This window comes from Nomascus leucogenys, chromosome 18 (genome assembly GCF_006542625.1).
Source record: "Nomascus leucogenys isolate Asia chromosome 18, Asia_NLE_v1, whole genome shotgun sequence".
Lineage (NCBI taxonomy): Eukaryota > Metazoa > Chordata > Mammalia > Primates > Hylobatidae > Nomascus > Nomascus leucogenys.
The window spans coordinates 4,717,635-4,738,325 of NC_044398.1; positions in this window are offsets into that span (position 1 = coordinate 4,717,635).

Sequence of the window (20,691 nt, forward strand, 5' to 3'; positions counted from 1 at the left end):
ATAGAAATGCATACAAATGTGCACTAAAGGCATGCACAAAAATCTTCAAAGCAGCATTATGTACAAGAGCACCAAACCGGAAACAATCCACGTGTTCATCAAGGCTAAAATTGATTCATATTGATCTATTTCTACAGAGGAATACTACACAGCAGTGATAATGAATAAACTCTAGAGTTTTTGGCAGCATGGATGAATCTCATAAAAATAGTATTAGGTAAAATAAACAAGACACAGGGTACATAATTTATGAATCTATTTATATAATATTCAACAATCATGCAAGCCAATCTATGGTATTAGCTAACTAGGATGGCTGGTACTCTTGGAGGAATAGTGATTAAAAAGAGAGTGGATACATGGGTGTTAACTCTGTGTACACGTGTGATGAACACTTTTCTGTGGGTATGTAGTTTTTACAATAAAGACAATAGGAAGTTTATTTACAAAATTAATGAAAAAGGATCATCAATGTATGATTTTGTTACAGAGATTTGCACCTGTGCAAAGGCCTTTGACAAAAGTCCTGTTGTTAAGTGCATCCAAAAAGATAAAGGTAGAAAGCCTAATTATTAATGTCCACTTTTCTCTTGTGAGAGGATCTACAGAAAATAAGACCATCCTACATAAATATGAACAAAAAATCTTCCTGGGGCTTCAGAAGAATCTAATTGGTTCTCAGAAATCATAAAGGAAAATCTAATTGGTTCTCAGAAAACATAAAGGAAAATCTAATGTACCCCTCAGCAGGGCTTGGGTTTTCCAACTCCTATGAGAGGGTCACAGAGTCTTCTGGTCATCTCAATTCCAAGGACAAGGCACTCAGGTGACCCCAAAATCAACAGTATAGGCAGGAGGAGAAAGACAGACGTGATTGGAGAATGTTTTCTTTTAATACATACTGACCTCAGTGGCCTTTGAGGGCTGTCAGAATGATGGCCAGAGGAAGTGTTGGAGCATATGCTTACTCATGATACATGGACGTCAGTCCAGAGAACTCACAGGGGTGGTTATAAAATGTCCTCAGATCACTGTGTGCCTCTTTCCAGTGACATGTCAAGCTGCATGGGCCTGAGCATTTTGTGCTTACATATGTATACACATGTATACATGCAGTTTGTGAATGTATTCAACGAATGATTAAGGGGGGTCTGTTTTGTGCAAGTCATTTGTAGAGAAGGCAAAATGGACCTAATGCTGCTGTTGGCAATTAAATATATTTTGAATTCTCTTGGAATAAAATCATGCTACCAATATTTTTTTTAGTGCCAAAAATCTGCTAGTGGAAACTGTATGGTCAGTTAAGTCCAGAAAACTAGACTAGAGCTCCTCGACTGCACTCCTCACAGTTTACATTCTTTATGCCAAGAGGAGTTAAGTTCATTAGCTTCTAGGATATTTCTAAGTATTAATGTACACAAGCAGAAACAAACACTGCTTAATTTTCTCTGAAACTAGCCGAAGGGCATTTACAATAGGAAATCTTTCTCCTAGAAGAAATTAGAAAAAAAAAAAGTTTTAAACAAGAATTTTTATTTTGAAAAAGTAAATTGCAGAAGGGTTTAAGAAGAATCACTAAAGTGCATGAGGAAAGTATTTGAAATAATTCCAAATTATTAAAAGAATATAGTACTTTTTATTACTTTGCCAAAAGAAAGATTATTTTGTTGTTTGAACGACTTGACTCATTAAAATCTACTTACATAGGTGATGACTTTTTTTGGGTGAAAAGTTCTCAACTTTTAGATAGAGAAATATGATAATTCTTTGAATACATCTGTCCATGAGGTAGGAGTCCATGAAGAAGAAATTTTAGCCTGAGTAATATGTTTCATCTATGAATATTGAAAACGAACCCCATGAGGCCCACATTTAATCTACATTCACTGAAAACACTTGTACCTTTTACACTCTGCTTATTCATGCAACTGGATTAACTAAATACATAAGCTGCTGCCTTCAGCTCTGGTCCTCCTGTTTTCTGCTGGTAAAGGTCACACTGACTCATACATGAAACCTTTTGTTTATATCTCAGAGGTAGCTGACCCGTTGCACCTGCTTTTGAATATCTGGCAAGAGACAGGCTTGCAAATGAATATGGCTCTTTCAAGAGGTTGCTTATTTTAAAATGAAATTAGCATTTCCATAGGTGCCAAACCGCTGGCAGAGGAGAATGGAGACCTCTGTGTAAGTGAAGACAGGTATATTGTGGAATTGTGGCAGCATCTGCATGTTCACCTTACCCTATAAATAATGCCTGTAAACAATTGCTGAATGAATGAGCAAATGAATAAAATAGTTATCTTTGACCCTTTTTACCTAATTACTAACATTTTATTTTATTTATACAGACCTATAACTATGTAAAGGAGGAAATGTGATTTAAGCACTTCCCTTTTTTTCATAATACCCCTTACCCTTCCCCAGATATCAACCATGTATGTTAGATGGACTAAAGTCATTACTGTGACAGTAACTGATATTCAATCAGTATAATTAGCTTCCTTTTGTGTTAACTAGTGCGCAAATCTTTCAAATGATATGGAAAAAATCAAAAGGGTATACCAGATTAAACGAGGAGGTGGGGAAGCACTGAATGCAATACTACGAGGTTAGATTTCATTCTGTGATCCAGTGAAGAACGAGTGGATATCTGGGAAAGAATACCATCAACAGATGTGTACACTAGAAAGAAAGTTCTGGTGACCATAAGTGTGACTGATTGGGAGAGATTCTAGAGGCAGGATGTTCAGAAGTCATCTCAGTAATACTGGCAAAAAGACAATCTCTGTTATTAGCTGTTAGGATAATGGTTACCCTTATGGGCAGTAGAGACTGAGAGAGATTACAAAGGGAGTCCTAGAGTACTGGTGAAATTCAGCTTCCTGATCTTGGTTTTGGATATTTGGATTTATTCACTTGCATATATCCATTGCAAATAAAGCTGTATATTTTATGTGTCTTTCTGTATGTATACTTAATAAAAAAAAGTGTAAAAGAAAAATAATGACACCTGAATCACTGCAGTAGGAGTGGATAGCATAAGTCATTTGCAGAGATAGAATACCACAAAGATTCACACAATTACTGAAAGAGGAAAATAAAGGAGAGAAGAAAATCAAAGGTGACTTCGAGATGTCTTAGAAATAGAAGATATTTCATTTATACAGTTAGAAATCTCATGAGGAAGAACTTGTTTTTGGAAGGAAGTTAATGAGTTCAATATTGGATATTTGAGATGCCAGCGAGATAGTTAGATAGGACTAACAAATAAGCAAATGTGAATGTTGCTTGGAGCTCAAATGAGAGTTAAAAATGGAGGTTATTGGAAGTTATACAGACAGAAAAAACAGTTGAAATAGTAAAAATAAGGAGATCCCTAAGAGAGTAAGGAACAAAAGAAAATTGAGCACTAAACCTAGAAAACTGTTTCTGTTTCAAAATTTTACTTTATTATAGCCTAGTTCATGACATAGTAATTCTGGAATAAAATGTGTAAAATACATAGTTTCTTTTTGTTTTACTGTGATGAAGTTTTAAGTCTTTTTATTCTTTGTATTTTTCAAATTGTCTTTAGTGAAAACATATTGTTTTTGTAGTTACATAAGAAAGTTACACAATGAAAAAATATTTCGTGTGGAATGACAGGATACTGAGATAGCAGAGTTGTCTGGATAATATCTGACAACAACAATTACCCCATAATTTATGACTATATTTTTTTCTAGAGAAATATATATATTTTAAACTTTAATGTTTAAATTTTTTTCTAAAAAAAATTTTAACTAAATTAGGTTAGTGACTTTTGGACATACCAGATTAACCTCACAATTTGCACCTTCTTTGTGGTCACTTTTATCAATTTATGTATGTTTAAGTAAGGGAAATAGAGATATATTCTCAGTGCATAATCTATAAAGAGTAAGAGACATAATACTAACAAAGTATTATTACAGTAAAATAATTTAATTGGAATACATAAGTTTTATTTAAAATTCAGATATGCTATTTTTTGATTTAGTCCCATTTCAAATGTATTAATTAGTTTATTGAAAGAGGTCTTATAAAGGATTAATGGAAAAGTCACATTATTAAAATAAATTTCGTAAACTGTTTTAAAAGGTTTCACTTATCAATATAAACTTTCTGGAAATCGTTGCTATTATATAATATGCATAAATCTACTCTGTGAACACTGTAAATTTAACCTGACAGTCATAATTTCTTTTAAGCTGATATATGTGCTGTGATGACACCATTTAAAACCATGTGACACTTGTGTTGACAAGGGTTTGTTTTAGCTGTCACATGCTAGAGATCAGTGACATACACCTACCTTGACAAAGAGCTTTGTGGAGACACTAAATCTGCTATCTTTATCTAAATAAAACATAGGCTGGTTTTCTGCAGCCATTCAGCCCTAGAAAGGAAGGTTAGTTCATCACGTGGTGTTTGAGGTGTGGAGAATATTTTCTTTGAGATCACATGGTAATATGTGTGCTTTGTAATAAGAAATATTTGTTTAGATTATTGGTTCTTGGAGAGCAAGATTTATTTTATATTCTTTAATATCACCTGATACAACATGCTGTTACATTCCCTGAAAGATATGCTCATTACTTGTTATAATAAGGGAAAGTGATTAATATTTGCAACATTTTACTTCTTTAAGAAAAGTGTTTTTATATTTTTATTCTTCCATAAATATATATAACCTTTGAAACTAGGGGACCAGAAAAATTTATTTGTTGTACCAAGAAATATTAATAATCTTGGATTAATATAGATGATGACTATTTAAAAGAAAAATTGAGTTTTCCCTTTAATTGGTTAAGATGATTTTTTATATTCTTAGGAGGATAAGATTATAATATGAATTTCTCTCATGGTCTGTTCCTTTCAGTGCCTAATATTCCATAATGTTCATTATGGAATTCCTATATATGGAAAGAATATCCTAATTTCAACCCCCTATTCATTCTCACTCTTGTCTCTGTTTTCTTGAAACCCTTCGATATAATGAACACATTCATTCCTGACCCCTCTTTGTTTCTGAGGCAGTTGATGGACTCTTCTTCAGGCAATGACGATTCAAGATGTCGGGAGAAACAAAGCCAGGACTGTCACTAGCCTGCCTTTCAAAATGTTCCAATCACATGTTAATGCTTTTCCAAATAGATGTTGGACAAATCCATTTTGACCCAGAACCAGAACAATGAAGCCAAATCTAGAATCATCCATTCTGGCTAAGGTTGAACCACTGGTAAATACATTTTTCAAAATTTCGTTTTGTAAGGAATTAAATCCAATTCCTTTCCACATGGAGAAAAGCCAATAATGAAAGCTGATGATTGTAAAAGTGAGACCAAAGAGCCCCAGGACATATTTATTTTGGAAAGAAAGTTAAAAGACTAAGAAGTTAGGCCATAAAATATTTTACACCGGTTTAGATTAAACTAACAGTATAAAAAAATAAGTATTTTGCATTTTTATGCAGATGTCCAAGTAAAAACAGCTGTTGTACTAAGAGAAAACTTCAGATTTCTGGAGAAAAGCATCCATAAATGGCTCCTGCATAAATGGTTGCTGAAGTATATGCAAAATGGGAAGTGGCAGCACTTACAAGATTTTTTAAAGAGCTTTATTTGAAGAAAATATATTCTCAAAACCACTCAGTCAGGTTGATGTCTAAAATAGAGGTCGGCAGTCTCTCAGATGTGGTAGGTAATTGCTTTCTGGATTCCAAGGGAACGGTGGTTAGGGATAGAAGTGACTGGAGCAAAGATTTGCTGTCAGTTGTTTTGTCTCTGGGTGTTTCATGATAATAAAGTCAGTATAGTTTCTAACAAAGAGCAGAGAAGAGGATGTGGTAGCCCCATCTGGCTCTCATGCTACCTCATGTGGTATCACAGGAACCCCATACCAGTCAGATTCCAACAGGAAATAGATGGCACATCCAAAGTAAGAAAATTAGACAGGTATTTACTTAAAAATGAGTGATTTATCCTCTGTGGCTGTCGGAAAAATTCATGGGATACTGCAGTAACCTGGGCTGATTCTAGCTGCACTATTATCACACCTAGGTGGGAAGGGATGTGGGGAGGGATGGTTTCTTGGAATCTGAAAGGACAGACTCATGTGGATTACGAGGCCTTGAGAGAAGCAGTGGCTTTCAGTGGGGTGACACAATTATCTCCAAGATAACTTACAAGATAGGGCCAAGGGAATAAATTCCATGGCCTTGCTTTGCTCTCTCCCTCTGATCTCCTGCTGAGGCTCCACATTGGCTGAGTTGAAACCTAACTGGAAGCCAGAGGGTGGAGGTGATGAGATGGGGAGAAAGGGGAGTGTTGATGGAGTCCACTGGAGATCCATCTCCAAGGTAGATTGTAGGTGAACCAGGTGCGGTGGCTTATGCCTATAATCCCAGCACTGTGGGAGGCCAAAGTGGGCAAATTGCTTGAGCCTGAGAGTTTGAGACCAACCTGCATGACAGGGCAAAAACCCCGTCTCTACAAAAAATACAAAAATTAGCAGGGCATGGTGGTGCGTGCCTGTAGTCCCAGCTACTTGGGAGGCTGAGGTGGGAGGAACACCTGAGCCTGGGGAAGTTGAGGCTGCAGTGAGACATGATCACCACTGCACTCCAACCTGGGCAACAGAGCAAGAGCCTGTCTCCAAATAAATAAATAAAGTAGAGGGTAGAGAGCAGGTGGAGAAGAGTAGAGAGTAAAACTTGAGGGGTTAATTGAAGACAACTGGCACTGAACACTAGCTGCCAATGACCAGATGAAACTAAAAGATTCTGTTTCCCAACCTCACCTGAGGGATCTACTCGTTTTTTTCCTTTTCCCCTTGTGCCTCAATTAAACCAGCTTATTTCCACTTATTCTCTTATGATTTTTATTCATAATATAACCTTTTATGAATTTGAAGATAACAGTTTCTTCTACTTTTCTTGTTAGCATCTTGTACTTAATTTATATCCCAAACATCTATTTTGTTTCTCTCTGACTGCTCTCTGGACTCTCTGAAAACTTTTCATCTGTTAAAAGTAATGTTTGGTATTACACATACTTCAATTGTTATATGTGTTTGCCCACACACTTGTGTGTGTGTGTATTACCCAAATTCTAACACATGTCCCCAACACATGTAAATACAAGAAGCTCTTTCTCATCAAGACCATTTTGAATTGTAGTTCAAGAATTAACAGTCTGACCTAGTTTAGTAACACTTGTAAATTTGAGAGCATTTTCCTCATTCATTTTCTGGATTATCAAACAGGAAGATTGAAAAAGCTCAGCCTCATGGCTGACACTTCTGAGCCTTCAGGTGATATTATATGGTGTGGAACTCTTTTTTAGATATGATCTTGAAACTAGACATTGACTGTATCAATATTAGAATGGTCAAGATGATCTCATTCTAGTTAGAGATGGAAAGTCTTTAGGGCTGGGACCAAAGTTTGTTTCTTAGAATAACTCTAATTCTGATTACTTACCCACCCTAGGCTACCTTCTTTGTGGCTACTATGGAGTGAAATAGTTATAATATGGTTTTCTTTTCACAATATTATATTCTTTTTAATAAAATTTTTAAATAGAATTTTCTAGGATGGACCTAGTCCTAGAAAAACTTTTTTTTTTTTTTTTTTTTTTTTTTTTTTTTTTTTTTTTTTTTTTTTTAAGAGACAGCATCTGTCTCTGTCACCCAGGCTGGAGTGCAGTGGCATGATCATGGCTCACTGCAGCTTTCAAACTGCTAAGCTCACATAATCCTTCTGTCTCGGTCTCCTGGGTAGCTGATTCTACAGGCACATGCCACCATGCCCAACTACATAACATTTTTTTTAAAACATTTTTTTTTTTTTGTAGAGACAGGGGGTCTCGCGTTTTTGCCCAGATTGGCCTCGAAATCCTGGCTTCAAGCATTCCTTCCACCTCGGCCCCCCAAAGTGCAAGCGTGAGCTGCCATGCATGCCTAGCCTCTGAAAACCATTTTCTTTCAAGACTTTGGTTAATGTACAGACTTGACTTATCAATTTTCACATGATTCAAAAGTTGCGTAACAGACACGATTAATGCTCCTTGGATCCCTTTCACCAGGTCTGTCTCTCAGCTTCTCTGTGCATTGCTGCTAAATGCTTGTACCTGTCATCTGCAGGGGCTTTCTTTTAAACACTGGAGACTTCTTGCCCACAAAGACAGCCAAAAGGCTGCAAAGTTTAGTAAAATATCATTATTTAATTTAAATATGTGAAAGTAAATTGCGATAATTTCTGTGTAATAGAAGTACAGAGTTTGGGTCCTGGTACATAATAGTCTAATTTCTATTTATGACAAACAGTGTTTAGTGAAGAAAACAGAAGATATATTATGCATTTTAAGCAGAAAAGTATTTACATACAGTCAAGTATAATGGTAATTGTTAGATGAGCTGGGGAAATGGAAGCCAGGCTGGTCTCCTAGGAGTGACTCATAGAATACCATGGACTCACCTGTTAGAGAAACTATTATCTCTCCTTTAATCAAGAAAGATGGGGAATAAGAAAGTTGTCACTGAAAAGAGTGAGTTCAAGAACATTGTACTGCAGCTGCAGTCAGGATCCAGAAGGAACAATTACTGCAACTGCCTGAACACTCTATGTGGAGCCCAGCTGCCTCAGTTACAAGTGTCTCTCAATAGTTATGAGGTTGGTGATTGGATGCTGGAATCTCTGTAAACATTCCTGGCAACAGAAAACAGTCAGAAGCGATATGAAGGTGGCCTCCACTTCATTTATGCCTTCCAAATATCTCATGATTGCTTTTAATTGACAGATCTGTTTTTCAGCTAAAATCCTAAATTCAAGAACATCTGAGAAATGAAGTTTTCAGATTTCTACTCCTTGGAGTGCTGGACAACATACTTGAAGGAGGTGGGAATAATTGCTGAGTGCCAACCAGGGCTGTTATGTTGTATAACTCCAAGGGGCATCATTCATAATGCAAGTGGTGGCCTGGCAGTGCCAGCTGACCATATCACTCACAATACCAATTAAAGATCATCTAGAGTCAAGTGTTTAATTTCAAGTATCGCATTTAAAAATACATGTTAAAAATAGTGTGTGTGCAAGGCTAGCCATCAAGACGGTAAGGGATTTTAAAATCACATCAAAAGATGAAAGAAGTGGAAATGGAAATTAAAATAGCAATCTATAAGCATTTGAGGAAGCAGGTGTAGACTTGTTATGAGTTTCAGTGTGTGGCAGAAAGATCAGTACAGATACGTTAACAATGAAGCAGGTTTTAGGTTGAGATTTTCATTTGAAATTTCATCTAATATTCCTTTAAATATAAGATTCTATGACTAAGCTTTTCTAGATATTCGCAGATAGATCTAGTCTCTGGACACTATTTGGAAGATTCAACATATAATTTTAACAACTCCTTCATTTTTATTATTTTTAAAAATTAATTCTATCATTAGTTCTTAAAAAGGGGCATGTAATATTTTCATCTCTTTTACATCATTACTTGTATTTTATTCAAAAATTCAGTTTTCCCACATGAAAAAATGCTCATCATCACTGGCCATCAGAGAAATGCAAATCAAAACCACAATGAGATACCATCTCACACCAGTTAGAATGGCGATCATTAAAAAGTCAGGAAACAACAGGTGCTGGAGAGGATGTGGAGAAATAGGAACACTTTTCCACTGTTGGTGGGACTGTAAACTAGTTCAACCATTGTGGAAGTCAGTGTGGCGATTCCTCAGGGATCTAGAACTAGAAATACCATTTGACCCAGCCATCCCATTACTGGGTATATACCCAAAGGATTATAAATCATGCTGCTATAAAGACACATGCACATGTATGTTTATTGTGGCACTATTCACAATAGCAAAGAGTTGGAACCAACCCAAATGTCCAACAGCGATAGACTGGATTAAGAAAATGTGGCACATATACACCATGGAATACTATGCAGCCATAAAAAATGATGAGTTCATGTCCTTTGTAGGGACATGGATGAAGCTGGAAACCATCATCGCAAGGACAAAAAACCAAACACCACATAGTCTCACTAATAGGTGGGAATTGAACAATGAAAACACATGGACATAGGAAGGGGAACATCACACACTGGGGACTGTTGTGGGTTACAGGGGGGCAGGGAGGGACAGCATTAGGAGATATACCTAATGCTAAATGACGAGCTAATGGGTGCAGCACACCAACATGGCACATGGATACATATGTAACAAACCTGCACATTGTGCACATGTGCCCTAAAACTTAAAGTATAATAATAATAATAATAATAAAAAAAGAAGTAAGTCTTCAATTGGATTATCCAGGTCCAATGCAGCTCACAGATTGAGCAAAATAAGAACAAACACTTAACCTTGATTTTAGTCAAATAAAATTATTTTATCCAAAAAAAAAAAAAAGATTCAGTTTTCCTTCTCTTGTACTTAAATAGTGGCTTTATATCCTACAAGGTTTCAAGAGGAATATGCTCTAAAATTAATAACGCTTTATTCATTAATATTTTTATGTTTTTTTGAAAATATTTAAGTGTTAGGAAACAAATATTACAGATGAATTTGGAAAAAAATAAGTGAGCGCATAGATTGGCAGTTTGGGAAATCGACAATGAAAATGAATTTTAAGAGGAAAAAATGCAAAATATATTAATAATTTGAGAAATAATAATCCCAAACTCAAATATTTTATGAGCAGAAGACTACTGTATTGCCAAAAGAGACATAGATGAAACCAGAGGGCAAATGATTTTGCCATGTGTGGTGTCAATAAATTAAGACTGATGTAATTTTCGCCTGCTAAGGAAGGATCCTCATAGACAGGGTGGAGATGGTTTTACACTTTCAACAGTTCAATTGTCAGCTTTGAGCAACTGAATTCTAGAAATAAATGACAGAAAAGTGAGAAGGTTTAAGGAGGCTGTTAGGTAAAACTGATTAAGAGGCCTGAAGATAGAGACACAGGAACAATAGAGAAATTGTATACTAAAGCTGGGAAAGTAATATTTTAAAGGATATAGACAAATATATAAATAAAATACCTCAAATGAAAATTCATTGTATGTAACTGATCAATCTGGGATACTTTAATGGGTTATATTTAAAGTAACTTTTTTAGATGAAAACTCATGGGTTGGGCAACAACTAAAATTAATTCCCATCCTTTATAGGAGAAATAGGAAAATAAACATTCATACCAAGTCAATAATTGCTTAAATAAATTAGATGTCTCATAAATTCCAATATACATTACTTGTGAATGGAAGAAAACAATATAAATAATATCTTAAAACTATGCATGCAAAATGGGACAAAATTTAAATGACTAGTATGTAGACAAAGTTGAGATTCAAATACAGCAGCTCTAATTTTGGAAATCTGTGCAGTTCGAATACAATAATTTTTTTCTTGAAAATTAAGGGCACTTTTCACGGTATACTTTACTCTCATTTCCCCAATTGACAACTCTCAACCATCATACCATAAATTGTGCACTGTGTTCCTAAGTACTAGCATTTTTCATATGTTGAACAGAGCCTGTTTATTGATTGTTGTGTGATCCTGAAAGTAATTAGCTTAACTACTTACCCTGAGGTTGTACCTCTTCTTGATGGCAAAACTTTAGAAATCTAGTGAATGTTTTGATTAGAATGTTTTGATGGGCCAATGTATTTTCCCACACAACAGTTGCTTAAATAGACAATGGTGACAAGCACAGATGAAGAAGGAGAGGTGGGCAGCTCTCCATTAGGGCCAGAGTTTTTCAGCTTGTTGATGTGACTTTGGATATGAGATTTTCCCCATGGAAAAAGCAGAGGAGACCTACTCTGAGGGAGGTTGGCTAGTACACTGCAAAGTCGATAACCACGTGGCCATGTACCTATGGATACATCACCTACCATGTGCCAGGCACTCTTCTATATGCTATGCATACGTCATCATTAATTTTCTCGGATTTCTGAAGTAGATATTATTATATCATCTTCGTTGTACAGCGAATGAAATTGAAGTGCAAAGGGGTCAAGCAACTCACTCAAGATACACACAATAATCAAACCCAGGCTTTTAACCATTGATTGAACTCTATTGCCTCTATTACCTGGCATGAAAAAGAGACCAAGTAGTATTATTACTTTATCATTGTAAACAGAAATGTCTGCTTATATTTAAAATAGAAAAAAAATTCTGGATCTTGCTGCTTCACAGGTGATTTGTTATTTCAGTTTTTAACTGATAGACTATAGAGATTTTTCCCAATGAATTGATGTGAGGAGACATAAGGTAGGTTGGAGTTATTGACGCTTCCTTCTTATTTGAAGATGTGGCTAGAGCAGAAAATAGCAGGGAGCCCATCGCCATTTTCTTGCTGGCAGAGCCATACTTGTCATTCAGTTTCATCCAAGAATCCATCTGGTACCATCAATAGAGGAAATAACTTGATCAATAAAAAAAATCCTCTGTGGTAGGGTAACTAGGTCCTTGAGCCAGACTTGGGCTTTATTGATTTGTCCACCTTATTGAAAATTTTAAAAATATATATTTTTAATAGCATGTAGACCCAGCTGGCGTAAGGGAATCTCATTTGTAATAATAGCAAGTTTTAGAGTTCTTTACTGTTCCAAGTAGTGCCAGGGGAGGTACAATGGCAAAAAATAAATTTATTTTAATGCTTGACTCTGTGCACTTACAGACATTAAAAAGGGACAGTTTTTTATATATTGACTTAAAATTGATTTTATTATAAGTACTGAAGTTCTATCAATACCTGTTACATCTCCATGAACCATCATGGTAACTAAATTCATTGTTTACCATATTCTTTCTGGAATGTTTTACATCATTGCTTTCCACATTGTAGCATTTGAAGTTTCCAGTTACCTAAGTTACTCAGCCAAAAATTATGGCAGTTAAAGCTTTTTCTTGCTAGAAATTTTGTATGTTTCTCTTTCTAGTGTATGCTTTACAAAAATAAATAACAGGCAACTGACTCGTATCTTCATTCAGGCCCATTTGGAGCAGTAGTTCTTGACTTTGGAAGCATAGAAGAATTACTCAAAGAGATTGTAAAAACATAACTATTCTTTGGCTTCATCCAAAGAGATTTTGATTTAATTGATTTGGGGTGGAGCCCTAGTATCAGAATTTTTTTAAAGCCCTCTCCCCACCCCACCATGGGACTTAGAAACAATGTTTTGGAGTTATTCTTCAGTTCGCAAGTGTTTGAGAAGTCTATTCTCAAATACACATTTTTCAAAAGAAAGATGATTTATCTGAACCATGAATAAGATATTATAATCAACTTGTAATGAATTATTGACTTTATTTTTTCTTCTTACAAAACATTTTTAGTCATGATTTCTAAAAATCTAGGTCCTGAACAACCACGTAAACATTGTATAGCTTTTGGGGTTTCCTTGGTGGAACAAAAAACCATGGGGAAGATTTTAGCATAAGGCATAATGTGATTTTAATTTTCATACAATCACTTGGGCTGCTGGATGAGACTTGACTATTGTGGACAAGGTAAAAGAGATACTGTTTGGGAGACTATAACTATGATGTGGATGAGAAGTGGTGGTAGCTTGGGCCACGGCAGTAACAATGAGGGCAGTCAGAAGTTGCTGGATCCTAGACACATTCTATCAGTGAATTCTGCAAGATTTACTTTTAGATTGGATGTCTACAAAAAGGGAGAGGAGTCAAAAATGATTTCAAAGGGAAGTTAACTTGCCATTAATCAACAGGTGGAAGACTGTGAGGAAAGAGGTTTTGGGAAGTAAAAACAGGATTTTAGCTCAGGGTTAAGTTTGAGAAACCTCTTAGACATTAACAAGAACAGCAATTTAGCTTTAGTATCTTGAACATGTCCCTGTTGCTGGAATATATAGATTGTGATCTTTCATACAGTTTCCTTCATACAGGGATGATATTTTACATTCATTCCTTATCCTCCACATTGTCAAGCAAAATGGTGAAGTCTACAGTTTCTCTGTAAGTCTGTTGATTTATTATGTAAGGAGACAGGAATGTATAATAAATCAGACATGTGAATTTGGTTTCATATAGTCTATCTTTAAAAATTCAGTTTAGTATTAATTTATACTCTATGTATTAGTAGGTTCATGTGCGTTATTACCCAAAAAGCACAAGAAAAAAAAAAGATTTGGTAGGTAGAAGAGAAAAGCTCTCTAGCAATTAAATTCTGCATGGAAAATGGCACTGGAAGTGATCCTGTACAATACACACATTTGCAGGAAGAATATCACTTGTATTTAGTCTATGTTTTAACTCATTCAGAATGAAAACTTACGTCTTGGGAGGTATAGCCAGGAAATATGATAAAGACCTGGACTGAGGACCAGTTAGGTGTGACAATGGCAGGAGCAAGCATATAAGAGCAATCTTGTTGGCATCTTACTAAGTTGATGGTGGTATGTTATTACCAAGCCAAGAGTTCAAAACCAAATTATAATGACATAAAAGAGCTAGATAAATGATTATTTTTAAAGGAAGGCTCTCATGTGTTTTTTAACAAGAAGGAATGTATGTTATTGTGTTTTTGTTCTTGCTATCTTTGAATAGAGTATTTCAGCAAAGTAGCTTGATTCAGGCATAGCATAATCTGTTACTTTGTGAACCTAAAGGTAAAGACTGCCAGTGGATGCCAGATTAAAGCACTTTCTAACTGTCTCATTCTCTGATACTAGTTTCCTGACAAAATATATACTTAGTATGTACTAGTTCACTTGAATTAGTTTGGTACAAAAAGAAAAGAAAAGCAGACAAATGAGACTATTACTTTTCACTTTTCTATGGGTCAGAATAACTAAGGAAGAATACTTGGAGAAACTAAAAAGGAAAAAAATGTGATACAAAAGGAAGATTCTACTTCTTATGAAAAATCAGACAATGAAATGCACAAGGGATCATTAAATTCAAAATATAGCGAATTTTAGCTGGAAGACATCAATTATATTCAAATGAAGCAGTTCATTATTAGCCTATTAATTCAATTTCAGGTATTAGGTTTATGCTGAGATGATGATTAAATCCAAAGATATGACCTATCTTAGATATACTTGGTTATTCCACATGTTGATCTATGTCTCCTCAAACATAATATATGACTAAGAACTGGTATAAAAGCATGTGTTCATGCTTTCTTTCAATAATGACATTATGGAAAGTTCTCATGCATTTGGGTAGGATGAAATTTTTCTAGTCTACATACTATTCCCTTAGTTATATAGTTTGGTTTATTTTAAGATTAGTTGGCTTTGCCACTTTATGATTAATCATAAAATGATAAATAATAACTCAAGCTTTCTGTTGTTATTTGGGTTTTTCTTTTCTGTTTCAAATTGGGATGAAGAATTCATTTAGAGTCCTGGGCTTGTGGGTGTGGGGAGGGTAGTGGGTAGGGCCTATCAGAGAACACAATTCTGCATTTTGTGATACATTGCAATTCTGGAGCCACTTATATTCTAAGGTAGAACCTCACCATGAGGTCAGTGTTAACAAAGCTACCTTCTGCTGAATTTTGTTGTCTTTGTGCTAATAAAATAACAGTTGGGAAAAGGGTGAACGTCCTGCAAAAGCAATTATAATCAAAATGAGTCATAGTGCTAAAAGGTTAAGCTGCACGTCTACATTTACAGTACATACGTCATTCCAGTGATTCTTAACTAATTAACAATATCACCAGGATCTTTCGTTACTGTCACAAATCTCTTAGACTTATGCAGGAGAATATTTTTATTTCAAATTTTATGTTTGAGCTGATGAGAAGAAGCTAGAGCTTTTAAAGTTAAAAAAATACTTCACATTATCATTCGTTTTTAATGAACTTTGAAAATATTTCTAAAATGTATTTGTGTAAAGTTGTGTATACTTATATTGCATAATTTTTGCATGTGTGGAACTTTGCCTATTCTCTTGCCTGAGGCCAAATATATTAACTTTTTGTGATAACATTCTGGTCATTAAACCCAACTAAACTTCCTAATATAGAAGACTTTTTTACAGGAGATATATTTCCAAATTGTCAATGAATGTCATACTTTTCCATGTTGGCTTAGCAATAAACAGGCAGGAATTAAATAGGATTTCAATATAAATTCTTCGCTGAAATAATCATTATTTTGAGTTAGTCACATTAAAAATGCAGCTTTCAAACACCAAAAGATCAGATCACTATTAGAATGCAAAATAAATAAAAGTACGTCACTCCTGGCATCTATAATTATAATTCTCCTAAATCCACATCGCCCGATTACCAGCCAACCTTAGATTAAAACCCTTAAGTGCTTATTTGATACCAGTTGAGATTATATTAATAGCTATTTGCCAGCGAGTCAAGATTTCTCCCTCTCCATTGGGACTCTAATGATGTTTGGACCCAGATGACTTTGGGAAAGTTGAGCCCTATAGGTCCACTCTTTTATTTGCACAGGGAAATATCCGCAAACTTTGACTTCACTGTCCATCTGCTCTCTGAAACTTAACAGCACAGGCTTCTAGATCTGTTACCATGCAGAATTCATGCTGTCCCGGTTGCCTGTTTCTTACAGAAACAATATGGAAAGCATCTGTACTGCTGCAAAATAGTACCTCTTGGAGAAAGTCCTGTTATGTTGGGAATAACTATTTTGATATGCTTAGTAGTACCACACTAAGGGGATGCCTGAATGAAACTAGGGTTGTTATGGTTGAGTGTTAACAGTGTAACTTCTGCCATCTTCCAATAAATTGTGTTGCCTTTTACAAAATTTCTTTCCCCCCTTCTTCTCTCCCTCTGTCTTTCCCTCCCCTCCCCTCCCCTCCCCATCCCTCCCTCCCTCCCTCCCTCCCTCCCTCCCTTCCTTCCTTCCTTCCTTCCTTTCTTCCTTCCTTCCTCCCTTCCTTCCCTCTACATGGAAATGAGTGAAATATGAGTTTAGAGGCAGAGTTTGTTCTGACAAAGTTGAGGAGAGGGCAGACAGAGAGGTTGAGTGTAACTGCTGTTAAAGTAGTGGAGTCTTTGGAGAAAAGGCGGATTTAAGAGTTGTTTGCCATGAAATGTGCTGTATAAATTATTCTTTTCATTTTTTTGTTGACATCTTTAACAAATTTAATGCTGCTTAACAATACTACATGTGAGTGGGCCACTCCAAACAGAAGTTGAGAGTACAAGAGGAGTACTGACTTCAGCACCATACCAGAGGAAAACCTTTGGCAAAAGCAAATGTGTAAGACAGACTGACCAGAATCTATTTTTGTTTGCCATGTAATTACAATTGGAGATGCATGCAAAGATATACTGCCTCCCCAGCTAATCAGCAGGAATGACTCCCAGACATGAAAACAGAGTGCCATTTTAAGAAATGATAAGCCTGGCAAACTCTGTCTAGCTGGACACATCCAGAATATTCTACTCTATTCATTCAGTGTGAGCATGAGCATTTTCCTGGAATTAATGAGACACATGGTGAGATTCCATTTTAAGGGAATAAATCTAGACCTGTTTTCAGAAAAAAAATGCTGAAATTAGAAACACTTCAAGCTAGTTTGGTTGAAAAAAAAAAAAGTCTACATTAGTATAAAGTTCTTCCCCCAGAATGGTCTTGGAGAATCAGTGTGGAATATTGACCAATACCATATATTTTCATGTTTAGACTCAAAATGACACATGTGAAGTGTCCCTCAATTTTGAAATCTTTATCATCTGCACCAATTTCGGGTCACTAGAATAATCTGTAAGCCACTAAAGTTTCTCAAATGCTTTGTTCACAATCCACATGTAGACTCCATGAAATTCTTAACTTCCTACTAGAATTTGATGCTAGCATGACTTGTGTAGTCCACCTTATATGTGTGAATGGTTCAACAAATCTGTGTTTAAATATTTTAGTGACTTTTCTGTTATTTCTCTTCAATGGGAAAATAAATGTCAATCTTTCAGGTGAATAAATTTAATAACTGATTGGATGCTGGTTACCAGATAAATTTCAAATCAACTAAACTAATATTCAATACTGCATATATTTTAGGCTCTGTGCTAAGTGCTGAAATGATTTAGGGAAACTAATAAAAATGTCTCATATTTCAGCTATTGTTTTGCGTTTGATTCAGACTCGTACAAATCTTCTTTTATTCAAAAGGCTTTTGTAACATATAGCCTGGAAGATTCTTCATAAAGATTCTTTATAGTACATTCGTCCCACAGACTTTAGCCTTATCAACCTTGGTGGTCTAGGAACAGTAGGAGAAGATGTTATTTGATTTTCATTTAAAAAATGTTTAGCAACAGTGCCTTTGACTTCTCTAGTATTCATGGTCATTTATGTGGATATTGCAGAATATTAAGGCAATTTATCTTGGCACTTTTGATATATCTTAGTTCCTGAACTTTATCATTAGAATCAAAGTTATCTCTTACTGTGTAGTACCACTGCAGTTTTTGGTCATTAACAGAAAGTATTTTAAACGGTACCTGCTCTTTCAAAGATAGTTTTGAGTGTTTCTTTTAGAAACACTACATTCTATGTCCATTACCCTGTTGGAAGAGCAGTGATTTGATGTAACTCGGCCTTGTGCAGGACATGGTTAGTCAGAATTGAGACTGCATTACCTATATGAATTTGACCCTATGGCAAGAGCTTGCACTGCATATCACAGCAGCCTTTCTGTTAGGTATTTCTCCTTACCTCCGGTGATTCAAAGAACAATACAGTCCTACTAGCTAAGTAACTTTCATGAGCTATTTAGTGGAAAAATGTTAAAATTGACTTCAGCCAATAGACTTTTGAAAGACTTCCCTGAGAATTTCACTTAGAGGTGAATTTCACATTATATCATCACAAAAATTTCCAGTGTTGCAGATATTCATTAACTTCACTGACCCTTTTTACTTTTTTAGAAAAATACTTTTATTTTAGTTTTAGGGGGCACATGTGTATGTTTGTTGCCTGGATATATTGTGTGATGCTGAGATTCGGGGAACAAATAATACCGTCAACCAGGTACAGAGCATAGTTTGTTTTTCAACCTTTCTTTTCCTTCCTCCCTCTTTCCTCTAGCATTCCCCGGTTTCTATTATTGCCATCTTTATGTCTATGAGTGCCCATTGTTTAGATCCTAGTTGTAAGTGAGAACACATGGTATTTGGTTTTCTGTTTCCTGCATTAATTTGCTTTGGATAATGGCCTCCAGGTACACCCATGTCCCTGCAAAGGACATTATTTCATTCCTTATTATGGCTGCATAGTATTCCATGGTGTATATGCACATTTTCTTAATCCAGTCCACCATTGATGGGCACTTAGGTTGATTCCATGTCTTTGCTATTGTGAATACTGCTGCCATAAATGTGCAAGTGCATGCATCTCCTTTCCTCCTGCCTTCCTCCCTCCCTCCTTCCCTCACTCTCTTTCTCTTTCTTTTCTTTTCTTTTCTTTTCTTTTCTTTTCTTTTCTTTTCTTTTCTTTTCTTTTCTTTCCTTCCTTCCTTCCTTCCTTCCTTCCTTCCTTCCTTCCTTCCTTCCTTCCTTCCTTTCTCTTTCTTTTCTTTTCCTTCCTTTTCTTTTCTATTTTTGAGAGGGTCTCACTTTATTACCCCAGGCTGGAATGCAGTGGTACAATCACGGCTCACTGCAGCCTTGACTTCTTAGGTTCAAGCAATCCTCCTACCTCAGCCTCCCAAGTAGCTGAGACTACAGGCACATGCCATGATGCTTGGCTAATTTTTGTTTATTTTTTGTAGAGACTGGGTCTGTCTTTGCCGGGCAAGTCTTAAACTCCTGGGCTCAAGCAATCCTCCTGCCTCGGCCTCTCAAAGTGCCAGGATTACAGGCATGAGCCACTGTGCCTAGCAAAGGATTTGTTTTCTTTTGGATATATACCCAATAATGGGATTGCTGGGTTACATGGTAGTTCTGTTTTAAGTTCTTTGGGAAATATCCAAACTGCCTTCCACAGTGGCTGAACTAATTTACACTCCCATCAACCGTGTATAAACATTCTCTTTTATACACAGCCTCGTCAGCATGTGTTTTTTTACATTTTAATAACAGCTATTCTGACTGGTGTGAGATGGTATTTCATTGTGTGTGTGTGTGTGTGTGTGTGTGTTTAGTTCAATGGGTTTTGGGGGAACAGGTGTTGTTTGGTTACATGAATACGTTCTTTAGTGGTGATTTCTGAGATTTTGGTGCACCCATCACCCGAGCGGTATACTCTACCTAATGTGTAGTGGTTTTGGTTTGCATTTCTCTGATGACTGGTGATATGGAGCATTGTATTCATATGCTCATTAACCGCTTATATGCCTTTTTTTTGAGAAATGTCTGTTCATGTTTTTGTACATTTTTTAATGGGGTTGTTTTTGCCTATTGAATTAAGTTCCTTATAGATTCTGGATATTAGACCTTTGTCAGATGCGTAGTTTGTGAATATTTCCTCCCATTCTGTAGGTTAATTGTTTAGTCTGTTGACAGTTTCTTTTGCTGTGCAGAAGCTCTTTAGTTTAATTAGGTCCCACTTGTATGTTTTTGTTTTTGTTGCAATTGCTTTTGAGGACTTAGTCATAAATTCTTTCCCAAAGCTGATGTCCAGACTGATTTCTCTTAGGTTTTCTTCTAGGATTTTTATAGTTTGAAGTTTTACATTTAAATCTTTAATC